The sequence below is a fragment of the Zonotrichia albicollis genome, chromosome 15 (assembly GCF_047830755.1).
Source record: "Zonotrichia albicollis isolate bZonAlb1 chromosome 15, bZonAlb1.hap1, whole genome shotgun sequence".
In the NCBI taxonomy this organism is placed as follows: domain Eukaryota; kingdom Metazoa; phylum Chordata; class Aves; order Passeriformes; family Passerellidae; genus Zonotrichia; species Zonotrichia albicollis.
The window spans coordinates 14,945,037-14,970,344 of NC_133833.1; the positions used below are offsets into that span (position 1 = coordinate 14,945,037).

General features: G+C 60.9%; 1 protein-coding gene across 4 annotated transcripts in view; it reads left to right on the plus strand.

Moving 5' to 3' along the window:
* Positions 1-244: 244 nt before the first annotated feature.
* Positions 245-25,308, plus strand: part of CXXC5 (CXXC finger protein 5) — a 36,444-nt gene continuing 11,380 nt past the window's right edge. The window contains exon 1 of one of the 4 annotated variants that reach the window (XM_074552003.1): positions 245-268. The gene's annotated coding sequence lies outside the window, so the exon portion shown is untranslated. Of the gene's footprint in view, positions 269-531; positions 786-25,308 lie in introns of those variants that run through there. The other 3 variants (XR_012582775.1, XM_074552002.1, XM_074552001.1) reach the window with 3 other exon arrangements.

The window sequence follows — 25,308 nt, forward strand, 5'->3', positions numbered from 1 at the left end:
GGGTGAAACCTGTGTGGGACAGGTGGGACACGGAGGGGGTACGGACAGAATGGCGTCCGTGGGGGTGGATGGGACACGGGGGACACACTCCAATCCCATCCGTTTGTGCCACGAGGGGTTGGGACACCTCGGTGACGCTCGGGAGAGGGGGCAAGGGGAGGCAGCTGGGACACGGAGGGCGACACCCGTGTGGGGTGTACAGCCCACGGACGGCACAGCACAGTGACACCCATGAGGGGACATCGGGGACACGAGGGGACACACCACGGTGGCACCCATGGGGGCAGCTGGGACACGGGCGCGGGCGGGCACACCCGTGACATGGGGGGTGTAGATGAGACGCGGGGGTCACAGCGGGCTAATCCCCGCGGGGGGTGGGCGGGACACGAGGGTCGCGCAGTGTCCCACGCGTGGGGTGGGCTGTCGCACGGCTCGGTGACACGCGGGGGTGGCGGTGCCCCGGGCTGGGTGTCGCCGCTCGGCGCTGGGGGTCGGGCGAGCCGGGGGCTGGCGGCGCGCGCGCGGGGCGGCGGGGGGCGCGCGCGGCGTGTCGTGCCGTGTCGCGGCGTGTCGCGGTGTTGTCCGGCGGCGCGGGGCGCTCGGCCCGGTCCGGTCCGGGTTTTGCCGGCAGCCGCGGGCAGCGGCGGCGGCGGCGGCAGCGCCGTGCAGCGCGGAGCGGGGGCTGCGCACTCCCAGAGCGAGCGGCGATGTGGAGGTGGGTGTGCGGCGGCGGCGAGGCACCGAGCCCGCCTCGGCTCCCCGGCCCCGGCCCCGGCCCCGGGCAGGTGCTGACCTCCCCTCCCTACCCCGCTCCCTTCCCCTGCTGCCCCTTTCCCGGCTCCCGGGCAGCCCCCGCCGCTCCCGGCAGCGCTGCCCGCAGCGCGGCGGCTCCCGGACCGCTCTGGGTGCCGGCCCCCGGGGCGCTCCGGCGGCGGAGTTGGGGTGGGGGGTGTCGGGGGGCTCTCGGAGAAAGGGGAGGCGGCGGAGAAGAAAAAGTTTGGCGGGGGGATCCGCGGCTCGCCCCGCTGCCCGGCGCCGTGCCCGGGCTGCCCGCGGCGGCGGCGGCGGGGCCGGAGCTGGCCGCCTGCCCGCCTGCCCGCGTCGGGCCCGGCCGGTGCTGCCTGCGCGGCGCCCGAGCGGCCCCGCCGCTTCCCGGGGATGGGAGGGGAAGGGGGGGAACGTCGGGGTAACGAGCAAAGTTTTTCTCGGTGCGACTGAACCCCGCTGCCGGTACCCGCAGCCCGGCGGGGATGCGCCGGGAGCGGCGGGCAGGGATGGAGTGAGCCCCCCACGGCTCCCCCCGCCGCCCCGGACCGCCGCGGCAGCGCCCGGTGGTTTCCCGGGTGACAATGGTGGCGGCGGGGCCGGGGGGCGGCGGGGGCGGCGGCGCCGGGGGAGGCGGTGGGCAGCGGGGCCGGCGGTGCCACCCGCGGCGGGGCTGGCGTGGGGGGCGCGGGGGAACCCCCGCCCTGCGCCGGTGACCGCGCGGGGGTCGCTGCCGCCTCCCCGGGGCGCGCCGGGGCTCCCGCGGCACTTCGGCTCCGCCGCCGGTGCCCGGGCGCGGGGTGGCCGTGGGAGCGGCGCCGCTCGCCATCGCCCAGCCATGTGCGACAACTCACCCAACTTTATCATCCCCCCGTTCCCGGCGAGCCCCCCCGCCCCGCTCCGCCGGCAGACGAGATTCCCGAACCCCCCGCTGCCCCAGCCCCGGCGGGCACGGTGCCCCCCGCGCCCCGACACCCATGGAGCCGCCGCGATCGCGCCGTGGAACGTCCCTCGTTCGGTGCCACCGGCCCCAAAAGCACCGTGGGGGCTGTGCATTGGACCCGAATTTGGGAATTACGGCCTCAAACTCCGCCGAACCGCGGCCCCATGCGCCCCACGGAGGTGTGGGGCGTTTTGTTGTTGTTGTTGGTTTTTTCCCCTTTATTTTAATTTTATTTTTCCTATTTTTTTTTATTTCCACCGCATCCCGCAGCCGGCAGCGTCCTTCCTGCGGGGCCGGGGCTGCTTCGGGTCGGGTTATTCTTTGCTGGGATGATTGATCGGGGAGCGGAGGATGGGGGGGTGGCACGGGGGGTTCGGGGGTGGGATGGGCACGGCGGGGGGATCCATCCCACGCGCAAACAAAGCTGCGCACACATCCTGCGGTACCGGCCCGGCGTGTGCGCTGACCCGGCCGGGCAGCCTTCACCCCCCGCCGCTCCGTGCCGGGGGGGCCGGCGGAATGCTGAGGGATGCCGTGCTGCGGGAGGGCGGCTGAGGCCGCCTTTGGGGGGGCCTGGGGGGGGGATGCCCATCCCGGCTACCTGGGGCGCGGAGCCGGGGCCGGCGGAAGTTTTGTTTCTCTGGAAACGGGCCCTGCTGTGTCAGCGGCCCCTTTGTGCCGCTTTGTCCGCGCCCCCCGGCCCCCAGCCCGGCGGCGGGGCCGCACCTGGGGCTGCGGGGGGACCGGGACCCCTCCGGCCTCCCCAGCCCCCCGCTTTCCCCGGCCCCGCTGCTGCCCGCGGGCTGCGCTGCATCCCCGGCGGGGCCGAGCCAGGGGGGTCGGATGGGAAAGAGGGGGGGTGACTCTCCCCGAGGTCCCGCTCAGCGGGAGCGTTGGTAGGCATGGAAACCTCGCTCCGTCCTTCCGTCTGTCCGTCCGTCCGTCCTTCGCGTTCCCAGCGGGAGCAGCTTTGGGCAAACGGCTCCTCCAGCGGCCCCCGCGGGGCCGCCGCGGCGCATCGCCCTCGGTGGCGGTGTCACCCCGAGTGTCCCCGCGCGGGTACCCGGAGATGCCCCCGGAGATGCCCCCGGCGCTGCGCCCCCTCCCCGGTGCCGGTAGCGGCGTCGCCCCGGCGCGCTGGCAGATGTCGCGCCCTGACCTCGGGGACGCCGCCTCGGGGGGGCTGTGGGAGGGACGTGGGGGGGGACACGGTGACGGGACGATGGGGACGGGGACGCGCCGGCGTGTGACAACAAAAGCAAAGTAACAAAGGAGCCGCCGGTGCCGCTCAGAAGTTGGTCCCGGCGCCGTTCGGGGCTCGGTGGCCCCGGGGGCAGGGCCGGGGGGGCTGCGTGCCGGGCGGGATGGGCAGGCAGGACTGAGGGGGGTTGTGCCGCGCGTCACCAATGTCCCCGTGTCCTCCCCCCGCCTCGGTGGGAAGAGGCAGAGCCGGCCGAGCGTCCTTGCCGTGGATTTTGTGGTGGGGATGCGGGCAGCCGGCGCCGCGCTGCCAGGCACTGCCCGCACCGCCCGCTCCTGCCTCTGCCCCTGGCACCGAGCTCTGCCTGCTGCACCCCCAAACTCAGCCTGTCCCTCCTCCTCCTCCTCTGGGACACAGCTTTGGGCCAGAGGAGGTGTGGGGGTGTTTTGGGGATCCCCGACCCTGGGGGTCCCTCACCCACCGGCATCCCCCGGTGTCACCAGGACCTTCCAGGCAGGTGGCAGCAGTGCAGGTGCTGCTTGTCTGTGCCCTGGGGATGCTGCAGGGTCTGGGGATGACATCCTCTCCCCAAAACTCTCCCCTCTGGCCAATCTCTGGGCCACTGGGGGGATGGCCAGATCCAGGGTGTTGGCCCTGGCACCTCCTGGTGTGCCCATGCAGGGCTTGGCCGAGGTTGGGTCATCCCCGGCTGGTCCTGGACCCTTCACCTCCCCCAGCAGGGACATTCCCCGGGGTGGCCACAGCGATGGCACCGCTCTCCTGCCTCCCTGTTTTGTTTTCCCAAATCCTGGCTGTAGGAACAACCTCTTGATTAAGTGTATTAATAGTTAAACTTTCAGCTCATAGCTTAAACTCACCAGACCACGAAAAGCTCCCTCCTTTACTCATGCTCTGGTGCTCAACTAAAATATTGCACTCAAAAGGCTTGTTTCTTTTTTTTTTAGTTCTCCTTTCCCCTTCCTTTTCCCCTGACTCAGCTGTGACTCCTGGGAGCATGGGGGGGTCTTGTGGGACTCCCAGTTGTCACTGCTGCCCCTTGCAGCCTGCACAGAGCCCAGGCATGGAGCATGGCTGTCCCCAAAGTGATTGGTGCTCTTGAAACTCATCCAGGATGGGGAGCAGGATGGGAGCCACTGCCCCAGGTGGAGGCTGGCCCTTCACTCAGATGGGGACATGAGAATGGATGGGGAAGGGATGAAGATGCTGGCAGTGGGTGCTGTGTGGCATTGGCTGCTTTCCTGCCAGGCAGGTGGTGGGGAAAGAGGAAGGTGGCAGGTTCAGCCATGCCCAAGATCTTGCAGCTGTGTGGGGACAGCCCCAGCCCAGCCGGGGGAATGACGGGCTGGGAGCAGCCCTGCAGAGAATGACTGGGGGTGCTGGTGGGTGACAGATGGGACATGAGCCAGCACTGGCAGCCCAGCAAGGTGAGTGTGTCCTGGGCTGCACCACGGGCAGCAGCCTGAGCAGGGGGTGCTCCCCTGTGCTCTGCTCTGCTCTGGGGAGACCCCCCTGGGGCACCACATCCAGCTGTGGCATCCCCAGCACAGACAGATGTGGGGAGATTGGAGCAGCTCCAGGAGGCCATGGAGATGCTCCAAGGACTGGAGCCCCTCTGCTCTGGAGCCAGGCTGGGCATGTTCATCCTGGAGTAGAGAAGGCCACAGGGAGATCTTAAAGCTCTTTCCAGTGCTCAAAGGAGTTTCAAGAGAGCTGGAGAGGGACTTTGGACAAGGGCCTGGAGCGAGAGCACAAGGGGTGAGAGCTTTAGACTGTAACAGGTCGGGGTTAACTTGTACATAGGGAAGAAATGTTTTACACAGGGTGGGCAGGCCCTGGCGCAGGGTGCCTACAGAAGCTGTGGCTGCCCCATCCCTGGAAGTGTTTGAGGCCAGGCTGGATGGGGCTTGGAGCAGTCTGGGATGGTGGAAAGTGTCCCTACCCATGGCAGGGGTTGAAAGGAGAGGAGCTGTAAGGTCATTTCCAACCAATACCATTGTGGGATTTGCTGCAGGGAGCAGGGATGTGGGAGGGGCAGGAGGGCAGAAATGTGTGGGCAAAGGGGTGTCTGGAAGAGGAACCACTTCCAGAGGTGGCCAGTGGAAATCCCAGGAGGAAATGAGAGTTTGGTGCTGCTCAGCAGTGGCTTTGCTGTGGGGATCAACTCTGTCTTTGCCTTCAGCAGAGGGACATGTCCTGGTGGGGAGGCTGCACTTGCCATGCTGGGGAGCATCAGGACATGTGGGTGAGGAGCAGCCTCCATCCCTACCCATGTCCTGTATCCCTTGGGACACCCATGGGGCTGGAGCCCCTGGAGAGCTCCAGGGACAGCTAGCAGCAGAACAGTGTGACCCCAGGGAGTGGCTGAGGGTGACCTGTGGGTCTCTTTGCCCGAGGGGCACATTTACCCTGGCCTTGGGCCCTCAGGCACCTGACATCCACAGCTAAAACCCTTTGGGGTCTGTCAGCACCCCAGTGCTGGTGATGTGCCCACCCCACAGCCTGTCCTTTTGGGGTGCTGGAGTGCTGGTCCCTTATTTCTTCAGAGTGATTTCATCCCTGCTTGTCTTTTCCCAAGGCCTGCAAGCAGGTGGAGTGTGTAGATGGTCTGAGATGACAGCCTGTGCTGCACGTGGGTGACAGCCTGTGGTTATGTGCACAAAAGGATTTTTGAGGTCAGGAGGTTTTCCTGTAGCTGCCTTGGTGTCCCTGGTTCCCACCATCCATGGTTATGGCATGGAAGGGACTGGGCTAATGGCTCCCAGGCTGTGGGCTTGCCTTGGGATGTGTGGCTCTGCCTAGATGTCCTTGTCCTGGAACAGTGTCCTGGAGCAGTGTCACTGTTCCTCCATGGTGCAGGGAGGATGAGGATGCATCACCTGCCCTCAGTGATGCTGTCACTGTGGTGGCCTGGGCACGGGAGGATCTGTGTCAGCTGTGACCCTGGAAGCGGTGGCAAAGAATGAAAAAAGAAAAGCTGTTTTCTGATTTTCCAAGCAGAATGTGCTTTCCCATCCCCACCCTGGCAGCCCTGAGAGGTGGGAGCTGGAGAGGGCTGGGGCTGCTGGCCCTGCCCTGTGCCAGCCCTGTGACATTGCACTGGGGACACTGTGGGTGACGGTGGCACCTGCCCACGGGCTGAGGTGACCTTGTCACTTCTGGGTCACCTCTGACATGGGCTCCATGCCCAGGGTCTGGTTGTCACCTGGCTGGTGGCAGGGCTGGCAGCAGTGCCCTCCTGGCCCTGTGAGTGACTCCAGTGGCTCCTGGTGGCTGCTGCCACCCCTGGTACCCTCGGCTGACCCTGGCACACGTTTGCTGAGCAGGGCTGAGCTCCCTGGGTTTGGTGCCTGCTGGAATGGGGACTGGGTTTGTGATGGGATTGGGCATGTTCCCCTCTGGCCTGCTCTGGTGCTGCTGTCCCTGGGCACCTCCTGGTGACTGTGGTTGGAATCAGCCCTTGTTTGGTGATGTTTTGGTTCTGCCTTTGCAAATCTGCCTTGAGTCCATGCCTGTGCTCCACTTTCTGTAGGGATATCTGGGCAATATCTATCTCCCACAGTCCTCTGTGTGGAGTTGTCCATGCCCCACCAAGCAATGCAGCTCCATCTACTCAGCCCCAGGTTCTCTCTTGGTGTCCCCAAGGGTCTTGGTGTCATTGGTTCTCACTTTGCTTTGCTAGGACTTGTGCTTGTGCCTCTTTGTCTTTGTGCCTCTTTCTCTCCCTCAGAGATGGGATTTTGGGGTCCACATCCAAACCCAGTGTCCCATCTGAACATCCTGAAAGCTGAGACATTCCCAATTGAACATCCCAACCCTGAAGGGTCCCAAGTGTTGCAGATCCAGGTGCTCTTACCCTGTAAGAGCTCTGATTCCTCTGCACCCACCTGCTGCCCAGAGGCAGCTCCTGCTCTCCTGCCACTCCTGGACCTGGAGCAGGGCCAGGGGAGACCATTCCTGCCCAGGCAGGTTTGGGAAGGGCAGGTGAGCTGTGCCCACGGATGGTGCTTGGAGGCTCTGTGGGATCTTGCTCCTTCCATAGACTCCTAGAACAGTTTGGGCAGGAAGGGACCTTAAAGGTCATCTCATTCCATCCCCTGCCATGGGCAGGGGCACCTTCCACTAGCCCAGATGGCTCCAAGCCCCATCCTATCTGGCCTTGAGCACTTCCAGGGATCCAGGGGCCACAGCTTCTCTGGGCACCCTGTGCCAGGGCCTCAGCACCCTCACAGAGAAGAATTCTTCCTAATATCCAATCCCAAACTTTCCTCTTCTAGTTTAAACCCCTCACCCCTTGTCCTGTCACGACAGACCCTGGTGAAAAGTCTCTCTCTGACTTTCCTGTAACCCCTGTAAAACACTGAGAAGTTTTTCAGCAGGTCCAGGCCTCAGCAGGGCCACGGGGAGGTGGCAGTAGCTGGTGGCCAGGACGTGGCAGCACGTTGGGTTATCCTTGCCCACTTTTCTCTTCTGCATCTGCCGGGATCCCAACGGGGAGGAGCTCCCAGTGCCCATCACTGCCAGGGTGCCCGTGGGCACTCTCTGCCCCTGGGCACTCTCAGCCCATGGGCTCTCTCTGCCCGTAGGCACTGTGCCCATGGCCTTTCTCCTCGTGGGCACTCTCTGCCCACCCGTGGACTCACTCTGCCCGTGGGCTCTCTCTGCCTGTGGGCACTCTCTGCCCACCCATGGGTTCTCTCTGCCGTGGGCATCGTGCCCGTGCCTTGCTGCCAGCCGGGGCTTTGCCCCAGTTCCCGGGATCGCTGCCGGAGCCGGGCGCGCTGCTCTTGCCCTCTGCTTTACCTTCTGCATCTCACTAATCTGATGACCGGAGGTATGCGAGGCATTTCAAATATGGCCTCGTTAGCTGGCTCGGACAGAGCACGCAGGAGCGATTTCTTCACACTCCCGTTGCAGCGCTCCCTCCTCCCACGGCGTCCCGCTGCTGCTGTTCGCGGTTCCGGCCGGGATGGGCACGGCCGGCTGAGCCCATCCTACCGGGATGTGGGCACGGAGCGTGTCCTGCTGGCCACCGGGGCTCTTGAACCACTTGGGAGCATCACTGGGTGTGTGGGAGCAGGGTGAGTGTGTGCCAGGGATTGGAGTGTCCCCTGTGCCCCCACCCTTGGCAGGTGCCCAGTGCTCCCACTGTGGATTCGCTCAAGGGATCCCATGGCACATGTGACAGTGATTTTGGGGAGTCTCAGGGAATCTGAAAAGCGTCAGGGTGGGGGATGTGGGATGGGAGGTGCTGGCTGGACACTGAACTGTGAATTGGGCTGTTCCTCCTGCCTCCATGGGAAGTACCCAGTGCAGGGAGTTAGCTTGTATGGCTGAAGGAGAGGGGGGATACCCTGCTATCCCCATGGTGTGGGTGCTGTCCCAGGGGACTGCAGCCCATCTGAGTCAGGCTCTCAGCATGGTCCTTGCAGGGCTGCCATGGCACTCACCTTGCGTCCCATCCCTCTGCCCCTGGGATGGTGAGACAGCATCCCATCCATCTGTCCATCCATGTCCGTCTGTTTCTCCCCATTCTCTCCATGCCCTGGGTTGGCACAACGTGGGGCTCCACTGTCACCCATGCCAGCACTGCTGGGGACCCTCCACTCTTGTGTCTAGCGTCCCCTGCATCCCCACGGTGACAGCATGAGCCTGGCACCATCTCCCCATTCCCTATTTAAAGCTGGGGCTGGGGGGGAAAAAAACAACCGTGGAGGATGAAGATGATGATGATGGTGGCTCTGGGCGCCCTTGGGGACAGCTGGCCCCGCACCGGCGTCCCCGGGGAGGGCTGGCACAGCCGGGCACGGGGCTGGCAGCCGGACGCCAGGCGTTTGCGCTTTAATGCATCAGGACAGCTTGCAAATTCCAGGCTGGCGCGGCGGTGCGGCCGGCGGAGCGTGCGCGGTGCCGGTGCCGGGCGGGGGCCGCGCTGCCAGCCCCGCTCAGCGCCGCCCGCGGGGAACCGGGCTGGGCACGGCTGGGGAACCGGGCTGGGCACGGCTGGGGAACGGGCTGGGCACGGCTGGGGAATGGGCTGGGCACGGCTGGGGAACGGGCTGGGCACGGCTGGGGAATGGGCCGGGCACGGCTGGGGCAGCCCCCTCTCCACCGAGCCCGGCTGTGTGTGCAGCAGAGCTGGGGCAGCCCCTGGGGGAGGTTGGCGTGGAAAGGGCAGATTTGTGGCATCTGTGTGTCCCCTATCTGCAGGCACCTCTGTCCCTCTCCTGTCTGCAAGACCCTTGTCCCCCTACCACCTGCTCTCTCCTTCTGCAGGGATCCCTCTCCTCTGTCCCTCTCAATCTGCCAGGGCTCCTGTCCCCTCCTTTTGCAGGGAACCCTGTCACCCTTGTCCCCTCCTCATCTGCAAAGCCCCCATCCCCCTTTTACAGAGCCCCCTGTCTCTTCATCAATAGGGACCCCTGTCCCCACTTCTTTAGGGACTCCTGTTCCCCAATCTTCAAAGCCCCCCATGCTCCCTCCTGCCTCCAGGCACCCCTGTCCCCCTGTTCTGTGTCCCTTCATCTTCAAATCTCCCTGTCCCCTCATCTCCAGGGCCCCCTGTCCCCCCATATGCAGGTCCCCGTTGTCCCTCTCTGCAGAGCCTCCCATGCACAGCCCCCTGCTCTGCCTGCCCCCCTCTGCAGAGCCCCGTGTCCCCCCATCCACAGGAGCTCTGTCCCCACACCTGCAGGGCCGGGGTGGTTCCCAGTCCTGCCCCCGGGGGTGACTGGAGGCTGTTCAGGGCCAGCTGGTGCCATCTGAGTCTCCCACTTTCATCTCTACACATGGGTAAACTGAGGCAGGGAATGGCATGGAATCCTCTCTAGGAAATGTTTTTTCATCCTTTCCCTGAGTATTTCCCCCAAATCTGAGCCTGTCAGTGGAGCCAAGACTCCCAGGCTTTGCCTCTATCTCCTCACCACCGTGTGATCTCCTTCCCCCATCCTCACATTCAGATTCCTTAAATAAAAAAAGCCTTTAAAAACATTTATTGCCACCTCATTGGGGAAAACTGGAGTCACCTGGAGCGCTAATCCCGAGGCACCCTGGGGCTATGGGTGCTCCCTGGGCTGGCTCCCTCGGGCTGGGGGAGGAGGGGGCCCTTTGCTTTACGAAGGCGTTGGGGGATTAGTGGGAGGATTGGTAAATCTGACCCCAGGTAAAGATTAAGACCCAAAAAAAAAAAAAAAAAAAAAAAAAAAGGAAAATCGTTGTGTTTTTCCTCCCCGTGCCTGATGCACCGTGAAGATTAAACTGGGATGATTCTGTGCAGCAGCCAGTTCCATTAGGGGTGGGGGGCAGCAGGGAGGGATGTGAGATGGGGCAGGGATGGGGGCTGTGTCTGGGGGGAAAGGGGAACCTGGGGGATTGGGGGAGCTGGGGGGCCTGGGACCAGTCCTGGGGGTCTTCAGGCTGCCTGTGGTTGGTGCTTTGAGTGCCAGACAGGCACATCCATAACCATAACTGATCCTGGGAATGGCTCCACTGGGCTGTGTGGGGGTGGCTTCAGCAGCTCATCCCTCATTTCCAGGGGCTGGAAACCCCCTGGCTCTGGGGAGTTCATCCCCACAGCCAGCACCCTCCTCTATTAGAGACTGGATGTGCTCTCACCCCACCCAGGGACCCTGGTCTGCACCCACAAACAATCCCACAAACCATCCTACAAACCATCCCACCATGCAGCCCCCTCCCAGGATAAGCAGGGATATCCTGACATTCCTTACCTTTGGCCAGGACCCCCCTCCCTGCTCCATGCCTCTGGGGCTGGGGAGGCTCCCAGCAGAGCTCTGGGAATCCTGTCCATCCCACTGGTGCTGCTCCCCTGGGAAATGATGGGGAAGGGGTCAGGGGCTCCCCTGCAGGACACAGAGTGAGGGACACAGGGACATGTCCCTTCCCACAGCTCTCCTGCCATGGTGTTCCTGTGTCCTTCTGCTGATGAAGGGCCAAAGGAAATTGGGAAACCCCCTCAGGGCTGTCTGGCCATTCTGAGGGCCCATGTGACCAGTGGGTGTACTGGGAGGAACTGGAGTGGCTGTGCCTGTCCCTGGGGGGGACCATGCAGTGGTGACCCCTCCTTTGGGACAAGGCTTTTTGGGGGCTGAGCACTGCCTTGGGGTCAAGCAGCATTTTGGGGTGTTGAGCACTGGGTCCAGGGGCTGAGCACCATTTTGGGGAGCTGGGGACTGGTTTGGTGATGAAGGATTGTTCTGGACTGGGAGGGTCAAGCACTGATTTGGGGGTTTGGCGCTTTGGGGGGCTGAGCACCAGCTTGAGAGTCAAACAGCATTTTAGGAGACTGAACCAGCTTGAGGCTCAGGCACTGTTTTGGGGCCTGAACTCCAGTTTGGGGTCTGGGCAGCAGCTCAGTGGCTGGTTCAGGGGGCTGAGCCCTGTCTTGGGGGTCAGGCACCATCTCAGGGGTCAAACACCTCTCTGGGGTGTTCAGCACCCACTCAGGGGTTCAGTGCTGGCTTGGGGTATGAGCCCTTGAGAGTTGAGCACTGTTTTGGGAAGCTGAGAGCCAGTTTGGCCACCCAGCACCAGTGTGGGTGGCTGAGCACCATTTCAGGGGGCTGAGTGCTGGTCAGAGGTTGAACACTGGTTTGGGGGGTGATTTGAGGGCTGTTCTGGGGCTGAGCCCCAGTTTGAGGGGCTGGATCCTTCCTGAGAGGGCTGGGGAGGCCCCCCTGAGGGTGCGATCCTGTCTCATGTCCCATTCTGGGGTGTGGCAGTGCCAGGGCAGGGGCTGTTCCTGCTCTGCCCTTGCTCCCTGTGCTCAGCTCAGAGTGGGGACAGGGATCCTGTTTGTCCCCAGACAGGGACAGACATCCCCCCTCTGGATGGGGAGTGTCAGGAAAAGCTGCTCTAGGTCCCCTTGCTGTGCCAAGTGTGTGGGCCCATCCCAGCCCTCCCCTGCCTCAGTTTCCCTCCTGCAGTGGAGGCAGAGCATCCCCCTTCCTCCTCAGGGGTCTCCCTGCTGCCTCCAGCCCAGAGTGCTCCAGCTGCTCTCCCAGGGGCTGCCATGGGCATCCCTGCCCATGTGGGGAGGCAAGGGTCCAGTGGCTGGGTGCTGGTACCTGGGTGATGCTGGGCCTCCAGGAGCATCCCTGAGTGTTCCCCTGGTGTGCTGGGTGTCCTGGCAAACCCTCACACAGCCAGCTCTGTGCTGGAGCCTCACCTGCTCTCCCAAAGGAACTGAATCTCCCTGCCTGGGGCAGGGTGGGCCTCAAAGTGGCACCAGTTTGTGGGGAAGGGTGGGTGGGTGCATGAGCTGCTGCCATGGGAGTGGGGAGAGCAGGACCCCCTTCCCGGGGCTCTGCAGGGCCGGGGAGGTGAGGAGGAGCCCAGGATGTCTCCATGCATGGGGCAGGGAACACCCTGTGCTTTGCAGGCCCCTGGCCTGGGGACCCACCTGCCACCCTGCCCATGCCTGGGCCAGCAGCAGCTGCACCATCCCCTGTGCCCCAGGCAGAGTGAGGGGCTGGGACAGGGCTTTTCCTGGCCTCCCAGCCATGCTGTGTGCCAGGGCTTGTTCCTTGTGCCAGCAGCTCCTCTGGAAGCACCCTTGGGCTCCTTTCTTCCTGGGGGTGCAGCTCTGCCCCTCCTTGGGTGCTCCTCTCCTCCCCATGGGTGGGGACAGATCCAGACCAGCAGAGGCTGTGGCTCCAGGGTCTGCATCACCCCAGCAGCAGGGTCATGCCAGTGCCATGGCCCCACAGCTTCCCCAGAATGTGCTGATCCTGGGAGCTGCTCAGGGTGTGCTGATGGCAGAAGGTCTCCTCACAGCTGGGGACACCGCTGGGGACACTGGTCTCTCCAAGTGCCATCCCCTGAGTCAGCCTGGAGTGGGGAGTAGCTCCTGGGTGCCTTGGGAGCACATCCACCACACCCAGCCTTACTGCTCCTGAGCATCCCCCATCATTTAGTGGGTGGAAACAAGGAGAAACTTGGAAATTCAGGGTTGCAGGAAGGCCTGGGGGTGCTGGGGGATGGGAAGGGACAGAGTGCCCCAGGCCAGGATGAGATATCCTGGGTGATGCCGGGATGCTGAGAGCATCCCTCTGAGTATTCACCGGGGAATGCGGCCATAGGTGTGCAGGGGGCTGGCTGCTCCAAAATCCACAAACCCCCTGAGCCCTAAAGGCTGAGACTGCCACAAACTCATCTCAGGAGGGAAAATCGCTGTGGGGCTCGGCCCCATCCTGCGGGGCGGGGGGGATGCCTGGAGGGACCCTCGGTGGGCTCGGAGCCGGGGGGGCCGTGTCGGGTCGGAAATCACGTGCGGCCGGGCCTTGGGGCTTTACGGGAAGCCGGGCTTGAGGCGAGGGGCAGCTCCCATCCCCCCGGGATGTCTTGGCCGGGGTTCAGCCCGGGATCGGGCCCGCAGCAGCTGCCCCGCCGCTTCCCGGCAGGCGCGGGGGGCCGGGGGGGACCGGAGCCGCCATCGCTGCCTCCCTCCCCGAGCAGATGGTCCCAGAGCTGCCCCTTCCGCATCGATTACCCGCGCCGGCCGTTTAACGATCGCTTTCCGGGGTTAATTAAACTCTTCTCGCCGAGGGCGGCTGTACCTGCCTGCAGCCCCGCTGCTGCACCCCCAAAGCGGGGGGGACGAGCCTGTGGCTGGAGCTGGGCTTGGCTCCCAAGCCAAACCTTCCTATGCATCCTGTGTGCGCCGCGGCTGCTTCTCCCCGGGGCAGCCGAGCAAGGTCAGCTGCCGGGGCTGGTTACATCCCGCTCTGCAGGCAGCACAGGCTGCCGCTGTTTTTCCCTGGCTGCTGCTTTTTTTGGGAGCGATCCCCACGACCTCGCTCCGTGGGGTTGGGTCTGCGCCCACCCATGTCTCTATTCACAATGATTTTGGAGGAAGGCGTCGGGAGTTCGGCGGCAGACGGCGGCTCCGGAGCCGAGCGGGGTCGCAGCCCTGGGATTGTCAGGAGTTGCTGCTTTTTGCATATCTAAATGTGCCCTTTCAGCCGGCGCTCTCGGTCGAAACTGCCATCTTTTGCCTCATTGTCAGCCTCGCCGAGGTTACGCATCGTTTGCTGACTCACAGCCTCCTGCTCTAATTACTCGTTCAACTCCCTCCCTCCCTCCCCGAAGCCACCCGGCCAGTCCCGGCACATCCCTCCCTTCCCTCGGCTGCACCGCAGGGCTGGAGCCGGGGCATCCCTGAGGAGCCCTCCGTGCCCCGGCCCTGCCCGCGGGCATCGCCCTTGTCTGGCCCAGCATCCACTGCTCGCACCCCTGGCACGGATTTGGGGTTCAACCGGGGTCTGGTCCAGCATCCACTGCTCGCACCCTGGCACGGTTTTGGGGTTCAACCGGGGTCTGCATCCGTGGCATCCGTGCAAACCCCCTTCCCTGTACTGGGTTCTGCAGCTGTGGCATCCGTGCAAACCTTCCCCATCCCTGCCCCTGGCCATCGCTCCGAGTCTCCTAGATTTTCTCTCCTGGTTGTCAGCTGCCCACGCTCACCCCCATAACGCTGATGGTTTTGGGGTCACACGGGCTCGGTGGGGCTGTCACACAGCACAGCTGAGCCACCATCCAGGGCTGGCTCAGTCTGTCCCCCCGGGTATCGCCCCACCGAGGGATGCTCCATGCACCCACGCACCCTCTGAGCATTCCCGGAGCATCCCGGGTGCGCGGCCCCCCCTGGGCCGGCTGGGACGAGCCGTGCTAAAGCCGTAAGCTGAGCCTCTTTGATCCCCGGCCGATACGATCAGCCGCCGGCAGCTCCGAGCCGGGCCCAGCGTGATTTCAGCGTCGCGGGGATCCGAACAGACGCCGCAATTACCGATGGGATCGGCCTGAGCCCGCCCTCGGCCTGCTGCTCCACGCTGGCTGGGGTCCTGTCCGCCAGAAACAGGGAAAGCACCAGCTCTGACCTTTTTAATATTATTATTTTTATTATCATCAGCAGCATCAAACTATCCCCCCCATCACGCTTGCCATCAGTGTCACGCTATTGGGAAGAGCCTGCTCTCCCCTTCAGCATCTTCCTCTCCCCAAGGAGAGGGGATCCAAACTCACCCATCCCAGCAAGCCAGGGGGATGATGTTCCTTGTGCAGGGGCTCATTTTATCTTAATTAACTTGATTTTCTATCTCCCCCTGGTTTTGATCACTAATATCAAGGCAGAAACAACATCCCTGCAAATCCATCTTGCTAAGGGAGGTGAAACCAAGCCGGGTAATCCGGTGGTAAGGACAGCACTCCGACGGGTAATGCAGTCGTGCTCGCCTTGGAAGGGGAGATATTTTATATATTTATATACCAAGGAAAAAAAAAGAGCTGTGGATGTGTTTGCACAGGCTTCTGCCTGTCACAGAATGGTCCAACCACGCATCTTATCTCATAAAGCCATATTTTGGCCCTTTTTTTTCCCCCCCAAGAAAGTGAATTTTAAGCGCCAGGAGACAGTGATGGTTTCTTTGGAGCTGTTAGGATCTGCCATGTACAATAAATCTGTCTTAGTTTGTGGATTATTGGCCCAATAGACCGTAACAGCTCTGTCAGCCCCTCCTGGCGCGCTGTGTCCGGCAAGCTCAGCCTTTGGTCGGTTTTCCTGGTTTTTTTATTATTTTTCAGCAGGAATTTGCTAAGGATTTTTCTGTGCCATGTGCGTGTACGGCAGCTGATAGGGAATTCACAGGAGCTCAGTAACGTTCTTAGGTTTTGGGGTGGTTTTTTTTACTTTTTTAAAATATTTCCCCTCTGGAAAAACCCAAATGCACAAAGTCCAAATCCCCAAAACAGGACGAAGAGGAGGGCAGAGCCTTTTCTGACAGAGAAAAGGGGCTGCCTCCCTAAAACTTGTGCTGGTTGAGAATGGGGGTTTAGTGGCAGAAAGTCCAAATCCCCAAAACAGGAGGAAGAGGAGGGCAGAGCTTTTTCTGACAGAGAAAAGCGGCTGCCTCCCTAAAACTTGTGCTGGTTGAGAATGGGGTTTTGGTGAATGGGGTTTTACTGCTTTCCAGTAGGATTTTCCCTGGATGGCCCTGCTCCTGCTGGCTGTTGTTCCCAGTCCGCTGTGCTTGATCCAAGCCTGGAAAGACCAGGATTTGCCAGGGATGGTGTGGGATGATGTGCTGGCCCCTCCAGCATTACCAGGCTGTGTAGCACATGCTCCTGTCACCCTCAGCCTGAATTTGAGGGGGTCTGAACCCCCAGAGTGGGGGGGATCAGAGCGATGATGTGGGGTGAGATGTGGGATGCAGGTGTAGGGTGATTTGTGGGGTGCAGCTGTAGGGTGAGATGTGTGGGTGCACAATCATGATGGGATGAGGATTGGAGCAGGAATCAGAGTGGGGTGAGGTGTGGGGCACAGGTTGCAGGTGCAGGGAGAGCTGTGGGTGCCAGGCTGGTGGCACAGCCTGGGGGGAGTGGGTTTGCTGTAGGGCTGGGGAGGACACACATCCTTAAGGAGACCAGGAGGAGGCCTGTGGGGTTTGGGATGGGGAGAGAGCAGGCTGAGCACTCGGTGCCATCCTGGATGGGGCTGGTGGGTGGAACAAGCATCCTTGTTCCCAGGGTGCTCCAGTTTGCCCATTTGTTTGGGTGTTGCATTAACGTGGTTTCCTTGACTGTCCTTGCCCTTGAGTGTGCAGATGGCCTGGGAGATCTGGTCTGGTGCTATGACCATCCAACATGGAAAACTCCAGGAAGGGAAAAAGAGAGTGAGGGGTCCAGGAGACCTGAGGAGCAGTGAAACCCACGGCAGGGGTGCCAGCTGGGGATGCCTCTGAGTGCCCCTGGGCACTGTGCTGGGGGAGCTGCTCTGCTCCCAGCAGCTCCATAAGCCCATTAAGAGCTCAGGGAGCCTTACACCTCGGGGGGCTGCAGCAGGGACTTGCACTGCTCCAGATTAAACCCCCTGAGCTGAAGCGGGGGTGCTGCTGTGGGGACACAAGGATGCCATGGCCATCCTCTGGAGAGACCCATCCTGGATCCCAGCGTGGGTGCTGCCTGCTCCCCCAGGATAGTGAGGGCTGCAGCCCTGGCACTGGGATTTGGCTCGGTTGCATTGTTAAAATGCATCATCAGGGTGAAAAAGAACATTTTTTTGTCTGAAAAATGCTCAGAGGAGGCTGTTCCCCCTCCGGGTGCTGTCGTTCAGCATCACAGTGTGCAGGGGAAAAGTGCAGGGAGGGCAGGTAGGTCCAGCTGGGGTGGGGATGGGGAAGCCACTCTGGTGGAGGGGAACCTGGTCAGGAATTGCTTGGGATTTTTCCTACCTTAACCTCATTGTGCCTTGTGTCAGAAGTGTCAGGAGCTGTGATAGTGGGAAACCCCCTTCTCCCGCAGACAGGTCTTTGTGGAGCTCGTGGGATGAAAACAGCTTCATCAGAACACTGAGGGAGATCTGGACAGTCCCTAAAATTCCAGTGCCTCATTCCAGACACAAGGATGAGTTTCTTTTTGTTGAATCCACCACCACCAAGTCCATATCTGCTGGTGCTCCAGCTTGTTGGGGGATGGATTCTGTGGGTGCTTCCTTGCCCAGCTCATCTCACAGCCCCTGCTCATCCCCCAGCCTTCCTTGGGCTCATCCTGCATGGATCATCCTGCTGAGGGCAAGGTGCAGCACCCTCTGGCATGGGGAACAGGGAGGAGGCTGGGGAAGCAGCAAGTCGAGGATGTTCATCCTGGAAGCTGAGAGCGGGCAGTGGGACCTCTGTGCTCTGGAGCTTCCCTCCCATGCCAGGAGCTTGGCAGTGCTATGGGAAGATCCATCAGGAGATGGGGATATGGGCATTGGGTTTCAGAATGGATGAAAACCCTGGTGGGATCAAACCCTTCCCTGGTGAGGGAGGATTGTTCTCTTGCAGGGGGTCACCAATCCAGCAGGCAGGTCCTGGGAGTCCTGAACCACCCTGGGCTTGCTGCAGAAGGGCTGGACCACCAACTACATCCAACCTGCTCCTTGTCATTCCAGCCTGGGGAGTGAGGGAAGGCAGAAACATTGACATCTCGCTCTAGTTTTAGTGTTGTCCCTCAGAGCTGGGGCCAGGAAGGAGCAGGAGCCCAGACAGACTGACACCCTGCAGTCAGTCCCCTCAAAGCACATCTCCAGTGTGATAAGCCCTTTCCAGCTCCTACCAAGTGGTGTTTCCTTCATGCTTCAGCTTCCCCAGGTTTGGTCTTGTGTTCCTTCCCAATCTTCCTCTGTGTGGTGACAGTTTGTAGATGAGTTTTTCCATGGCTGCTCTCCTCCAGGTCATAGAGTGAACCTCTGTTTCTTACTGTGAGTCCTGCAGCCCTTTCAGCTGGGGGCTCTCCCATCCTGACTCATGCTGTGGCTGCTGATGGTGACGCCTTCCTCCTTCCCAGACCTCCAGCTCTGCTTTCCAAACATCCTGGGCCTGGTTCTTTAGGACCTGACAGCTTCTCCCACCTCACTTGTGCTTTTTAAAAATTGCCAAAATTAGGAAATGCTTTGGGTCAGAAAAGACTGTCTCAATCCATCCCCTGCCATGGGCAGGGACACTGCACTGTCCCAGGTTGCTCCAAGCCCTGTCCAGCCTGGCCTTGGACACTCCAGGGATGGGGCAGGCATTGCTTCTCTGGGTACCTGTGCCACCCTCACAGGGAATTTCCCCCTGATATCTACCCCTGCCCTGTCAGTTTAAAGCCCTGTGCCTTGCTCTGTTACAACAGGCCATGGTGAGAAGTCTCCCTCCACTGATCTCCCACACCCCCTTCATGCATGGAAAGATCACAGTGGAGTCTCAGGCTGTGCAGGACCCCCAGGAGAATCTGAGTGTCCCATGGCAGTCCCAGTGTTTGCTGCAGTCGCACTGGTGTCTGATCAAACACAGAAGCTGTGCCTTGGTACAGCACCTCCCTGCCCTGCCACCCCTGACAGTTTTCTGGAAACAATTTTCCAGGAACAGTTTTCCTAATAACTCTTGCCAGCAGGTTCCCAGCAGTGCTGTTTCTCTGTCCTCTATTGCCATGCAGGTGAAGGAAGATGCCTTTCATTTGGGCTGATTCTTGGTTCAGAACCAAGAAAGAGATCCAAGAGGAATCTCTGAAGGAGAGCTTGGCTTGGCTGTATCCATGTGTGTCCTCTGGCCTCAGGTGTGTTTGCTCACCTCAGAGCACGCTGTGTGTTGGGTGTAGGTGTCCCAGCCATGGTCCTGGGTGAGGGTGGACCTTGTGTCTGAGGACATTTGGTCAGTGCTGGAGTGTCCCCACATCAGCCAGGACACCCTTGGGGCTCCCCAGGATGTGGTACAATCCCTGCCTGTGGCTCTGCTCTCCTGCAGGATGAGGTGCTGGTGGCTCCCTGGAACCCAGCAGGTGCAGAAAAGGAGGAGCATCATCTTCCTCTTGATCCCAGGGTGCTCCAATTTGCCTGTTTGTTTGGGTGCTGCATTAACAGGGTTCCTTGACTGCCCTTGCCCTTGAGTGTGTGGATGTCCTGGGAGATCTGGATCTGGTGTTGTGACCATCCAACATGGTCAAGGAAGGGAAAAAGCCAGTGAGGGTTGCAGGAGACCTGAGGACCAGAGAAAGCAGCACCTGAGGTGTTCCCTAGGCTGAACCAACATGGTGGAGCATCTGCCAAGCATCCCAGTGCTGGAGGTGCTGGCAGCAAGTGTGCCCATCCTCTGGCACGCAGTGTCCTGGGCAGCACCCTGTCCTCTGCCAGCTCTGTCCTCTTGCTCAGCACCCTCCAGCCTGCTCCCTGTGCTGCCTGTGTTGTGCTGGGCCCTCTGGTTCCATCCCCAGTGCCCCCAGCAGGATCTGGCTTGCAGCAGGGGTCAGTATGTGTTGTCTCGGGGAGCAGGAAGCTTTGGGGTGCACAGCAGCAAGCTCAGCTTGTGGCTGAGCTGAAGAGCAACAGGGTTTGCTCTGTGTTTTTCTGAATCTAAAGGAAAAAAAAAAAAAAAAGGGATTGCTCTTTCCCAGTTCCTGTGTTTCCTGAGAGCAGCCTAGCTCCTAGCTTATCTTCAGACAGCCTCAGGGGTATTCCCTTGGAGTTTGGGAGTTTAATCAGGCATTGCTGGGGCATGTGAACTCCGCGGCGAGTCGCCGTTCCCAGGGAGGGGAGCGCCTCTCGCAGATATTTGGGTTGGCGTGCCTGGGCTGGGGGCTGGGCTGGCTGGGAACGCTGCTGCCTTTCCTGGGGATGCCACTGGGAATGGCGGGGGGTGCTGACCTGCCTGCCTGCCTGGGAGCAGGGTGGGTTCCCCTGGACATCCCCATGGTGGGGCTGCCTGGGCTTTGCTGTGCTCCTCTGGAGCTTCCATCCCCTCCAGCCCTGCCTCTGCCACCTGCCTCTTTTCCTTTCAAACCCATGGATTTCCTTTGTAGCATCCTAGGTGAGAGCTTCTAGTTATGACCTCTTGCCCTTCTTCTGGCCCCTCTGGCCATAACCTGGCCCTGTTGCTCGTTTTATTCTGGGTGATTTTGAACTGGGAAGAGAATCAGAATTCCAGTGGAAATGCCCGACGCCGGGCTCTGCTTCACCGGTGGAATCGAGGGCTTTGTTGCTGGCTCTTTTGCAGGCAGTATTTCTTTTTTTGGGGGCTGGATATATTTCTGGCAAGTAAAATGACGGATGCTCTGTTTCGTTTCCAGTGGCAGCGTTTCAGATTCCTTGCTCCAGGGCAGGAGCCGAGCGAACTCCGATTCCAGAGCAGCTCTGGTACCTTGGCAGCTTAAAGGCCATGGGGTTTGCTTGAGTGACAAGCGGTGCTGAGCGTGGGGAAAGCTCAGGAGAGGCAGTTTTGTGCTCATGCCTTCCATCTCTGGTAGGAGTGAGATCCCACGGAGCAGGGAGGCATCTTTATCCTATCTTCCTGCTCTGCAGGCAAGCTGGGAGGTGGTGGAAAGATGTGGAGAAGGATGGCAAGCCCTGCCTCGAGGGGATGCTCCCTGCATCACTGCTGGGGAGAAGCAAAGTCTTGAGGCATTTCTGTGTCTTCTCCCTAGAAACATCCTCTTGGATGCTCTTACCCCAGCTCTGCCTCCCCTTGTACTTGTCTCAGCAGGATAGAATCACAGAATCATGGAATGGTTTGGGTTGGAAGGGATCTTAAAGCTCATCCCATTCCAAACCTCTGCCATGGGCAGGGACACCTTCCACTATCCCGGGTTTCTCCAAACCCCATCCAACCTGGCCTCGGACATTTCCAGGATGGGGCAGCCACAGCTGCCCTGGCTGATGTATTCCAGTGTCTCAGTAGTGGCTCTGTAGTGATCCAGGTGCAGATCTCAGGGGCTGCCTGAGCTGCACCCTGCAATGTTGGTGAGCTCCAACAGGGAGGATGGGACCTGCCAGCAGGGCTGGGATGCTGCAGTGCTGAGAGTGAGGTGTGAGGGATGGGAATTCACAGCCCAGGGGGTCAGGGCAGGTTGGGGATATGTCTTCCTGAAGCTACCCAGCATTTTTGGCTTGTCTGCATGGACCTGAGACACATGTGAGTCTGTGGGCAGGGTTTGCTCATCCCTCAGAGAACTGCCCTGCACTTGGTGTTGGTGACAGAGAGAACCCTGACTGCTGCCTGCCTCCCAAAACCTGTACCCCAAAACCTCTCCAGCCTCTCTGGCGCACTGGGCTTACTGGAAGCAGCTCCCCATGGCAGCACTGGGGATGGGATGGTGCCAGCCCTGTCGCTGTGGTGACTTTTGGCTGTGCTCAGCAAGGCTGTGGGGCTGGGAAGAGACCGACTCAGACTCCCTGAGGGCTATGGGGTGCCTCACTGCCCCCTCCCAAAGCTGAGCTGGTCTTCCCCCCGCCCAGCTCTGACCAAGCAGCCTTCCTCCCCTTTCTCTTCTTCCTCCTATTTCCCTCCTGCCAGCGAGGCCAAGCAAAACGCGGTGCTGACCAAAAATAACAACGGCCGGCAGATCCAGACAATGGATAAACCCCCGGTGAGGGCCAGGGCGACCCGAATCCTCCCAGAGGAAGACGGGATTATTGCCGTGCTCTCAGACATCTGTCCATGGCTGCAGACCCGCTGTCCGACGGGGCCCTCGCCTTCCTGCTGGGAACAGTGGCTCTTCCAAAGCGGCTGCCCCCAGGAGCAGGGGTGGGGGGATTTGGGATCTCATCACTGAGCACCATAAGGTTCCCACCACCCATTAATGGGCAAACTCAAATGCATTGAGCTGGCAGTGGTGACAGTGGTGACAGTGACACAGGTGCTGGTGTGGGTGCACCTGCCCATCCCAGTGCCAGCTCTCCTGGGATATGGAGCATCCTCTTGATTTGTGCTCTCCCACCATGGAGCTGCCTGGTGGCATGTGGAGGGATGGGGTTTTGAGAGAGCTGGGAGCACAAGGGGATCTCTCCAGGCTGGAGCTGTTCTTGAAGATGCCACTGATGGAGGTGGCATATGTGGTGGCACTAATGGATTTAGGCACAATTGAGGGTGACACTTGGAGGTGGCATGAATAGATTTGGGCACCATCAAAAGTGGCGCTTGGAGGTGGCACATGTAGATTGGAACACCATTGGAGGTGGCACTGGTGGCCTTGGGGCTCTTTGCCATCCAGTATTCCCATGTGACTGTGCCTACAACTTTTCCCCCTGTTTTTAGTTACCTTCCCTTCACTCTGCCCATGCCAAGGGTGTTTCTGTGACCTGGTTGTCGGTCAGACCCCAAGTAATTGACGCTGTAATGGCCCCATCTGTTAACAGAGAGATTCACACATCTTAGCTTGGCCTGGGCAGGCAGTGTGGGTCTCCCCGGGGCACAGCCACCTTCAGCCCCCCGGCTCTTTGGGGGTCCTGCTGGGATGCCCCTTGTTGTTGGCATCTGCCACTGGGCAGCGCCTGCCCCTGCCCACCTGTCCCCCACACCCTGGGGTCATTCTGCCTCAACCTCCCGGCCCTGAATCACCTTGGGGACCTCGCTCATTGAACAGAACGTGGGGAGCTAGTTGGGCCAGAGAGTCCCTCCAGGGAGGTCTGGAGGGGATTAGCAGAGGACAGGGGGTGTTGTGCTGGGCTGGGATTGCTGGCGCAGCTCCGGGGCGATGCGAGCCGGGGGGAGTGGGCGAGCGCAGAGCCGTGCCACGGCGCGTGAATGTCAGATGCTGCTTGGCTGCGAGCTGGGCTCGTGCGAGAGCAGATCTGTTCAATCCCATTTGGAGAGGGGGGAGAGGCAGGGGGGGCTCTTCCCCAGGCTCAATCTGGTAGGTTTTAGTTACAGTCGTTTTAGGATTTGGGCAGTGAATTGGTGCAGCTTTGGCACAGGGGGGGATGGATGAGCGCCGAGGCTGCCAAGCCTCCCTCATCCCCCGGAATTGGGGAGGGGGGCACCACGCAGGTGGGTGCAGCCCCCGGGCTGAGCAGCGTGGCCATCACCCGGCTCTCTGGGCAGCAGCTGGGCGAGGGGAGGAGGGGAGGAGGTGCCTGGCGCTGTCCGCAGGGCACCCGCAGCCCTGCAATGCTCGGGTGGACGCTTCAAATCGCGTTATCTCCATAACCGCCCGGCTCTGGCCACTCCGAGTGGCAGCGGAGATAAGTGGATTTCTAGGGAGCGCCTGGTCGTCTGACATTTAAGACTCCTTAATCCGTAACCACCACCCTGTGGAGGCAGGACACAGCCACATTTCCCAGCTGGGGCAGCCCCGGGCACAGGTCGGTCATTGCAGTGGTGGCTCCAGCTGTGCCGGGGCCACAGGTGAGGTGCAAGGATGTGCACAGAGGCAGTGCTGTCCCTGGGACTTCCTTGTCCTCTCTACAATGATAAGCTCCTTGGCAGTCCAGGGCACATTGGTGATAGGCTCTGGGGTGAATCTGGGTGTGGCTGTGCCAGCAGATTGGGATCCTGCAGCAGCCATGGGCGTACATGGAAAAACCCAGCACCAGTGGGAAAGAATATGCCCTTGCTGGATCCCTGGTGGAGTGAGCCCACCTGGGGAGGTGGCATCACCTCCTGCCTGCTCAGCAGGATGTGGCATGGATGTCCCTAAGGGTGTGCCTGGCAGGACACATCCTGGCCCACCCTGTGTGTATGTCCAGAGCTGCTCCTGGGTCACATCACCGGGGCCGAGTGGCTGCCTGTGAGAAGGAGACGGGTGAAAGCCACTCTGTGCACCATGATGATTTGCCATCTGCTTCCAGGGCAAACTCCAGATGCTGGATTTAATCTTCCATAGCCTTTTTAATTCAGGAGTTGGCTTCTTAACATCCCCCAGTGCCACCTCGGCAGCAGAGACGAGCAGAGTGGCTGCCATGACTGGCCCTTCAAAGGATGTTCTGGAGCACAAGAGATGAGCTGTGTCCGTGTGAGTTGCCCATGTGGCAATCTGTCATACCTTGACCCGTCATACCTCTGGCTCTTTAACCCACCCAGGGTGAGCCTGAGCATTCACAGTGCTGCCCCAACCTCCCCCAGGCCTGGGTGTCCTCTCTTGATGTCTGGAGAAAAGGTGGTGGGTGAAGGTAATTTCCATGGTCCGTCCAGGAGTGGATCTTCTGGCTGGACCAGTTTTTGGGAGGATGAATGCAGAGAGCAGAGCTTGGGGGCTGTTCGGTTGACAGAGATGATGGCTTGCAAATAACAGGCTTGTCTTTGCCTCAGGCACCTGGTTATCAGGCACCATTGATAGGTGTCCTGTAGGGGTAATCAGCCTTGGGAGATCATGGATTGAATTCTCTCTTGGTTCCCCTGCTGCTGGACATCTGGCTGGTGAGGCTGTGATAAGACATCTCCGCCTGTTTCAGCTGACCTGTATCACCTGGTGGAGGGAACAGCAGGTTTGACTGTGCTGCAGAAATGGGCACCTGGTTGCTGAATCAGCTGGTGTGGTGCTGGGGTCAGAGCTGCTGTGAGCCTTGTTCTGGTGGGGCTTGTTCTCCTGAGCCTTTGACCTGGGTTGCTGCTGGACCTTCTGGCTTGTGGCAGTGCTCCAGGGCTGTGGTGCTGTTCTACCCACCGGGTATCTCATGCCAGGATGTGTTTCAGACACCAGGATGTCTCCAGGATGCGTTGTCTCCCCGTGCATCGCTTCCACCACCTATGGTGCCTTGCTCCTGGCCATCTCAAGGTCCTGTCTGCTGTTGGCCAGGGCAGCTGAGGAGCACAGGGACCATCTCCAGCCCCTCTTTGGAGCTGCAAGGGGAAGGTGCCTCCAGTGGGAGCCTCCCTTGCCCGACATATTTCCTGGGATGCCTTTGAGAGGGGCACACACTGGTGATGGACGCCCTACTTTGGTCAGTCCATGGCACAGCTGAGTCCACCCATCTGTCTGTCTGTCCATCCATCAGCAGGGGGTGATGGTGGTGGGCAGGAGGTGGGGGCCATGCCGGGCGGGCGGCCACGCGGCGAGGGGGAGGAAGTGGGGACAAAACCGCGGCAGAGGGGACAATTGCAGCCTTTCTGCAGGCTGAAAAGACGCCGGGGTCCCTTCC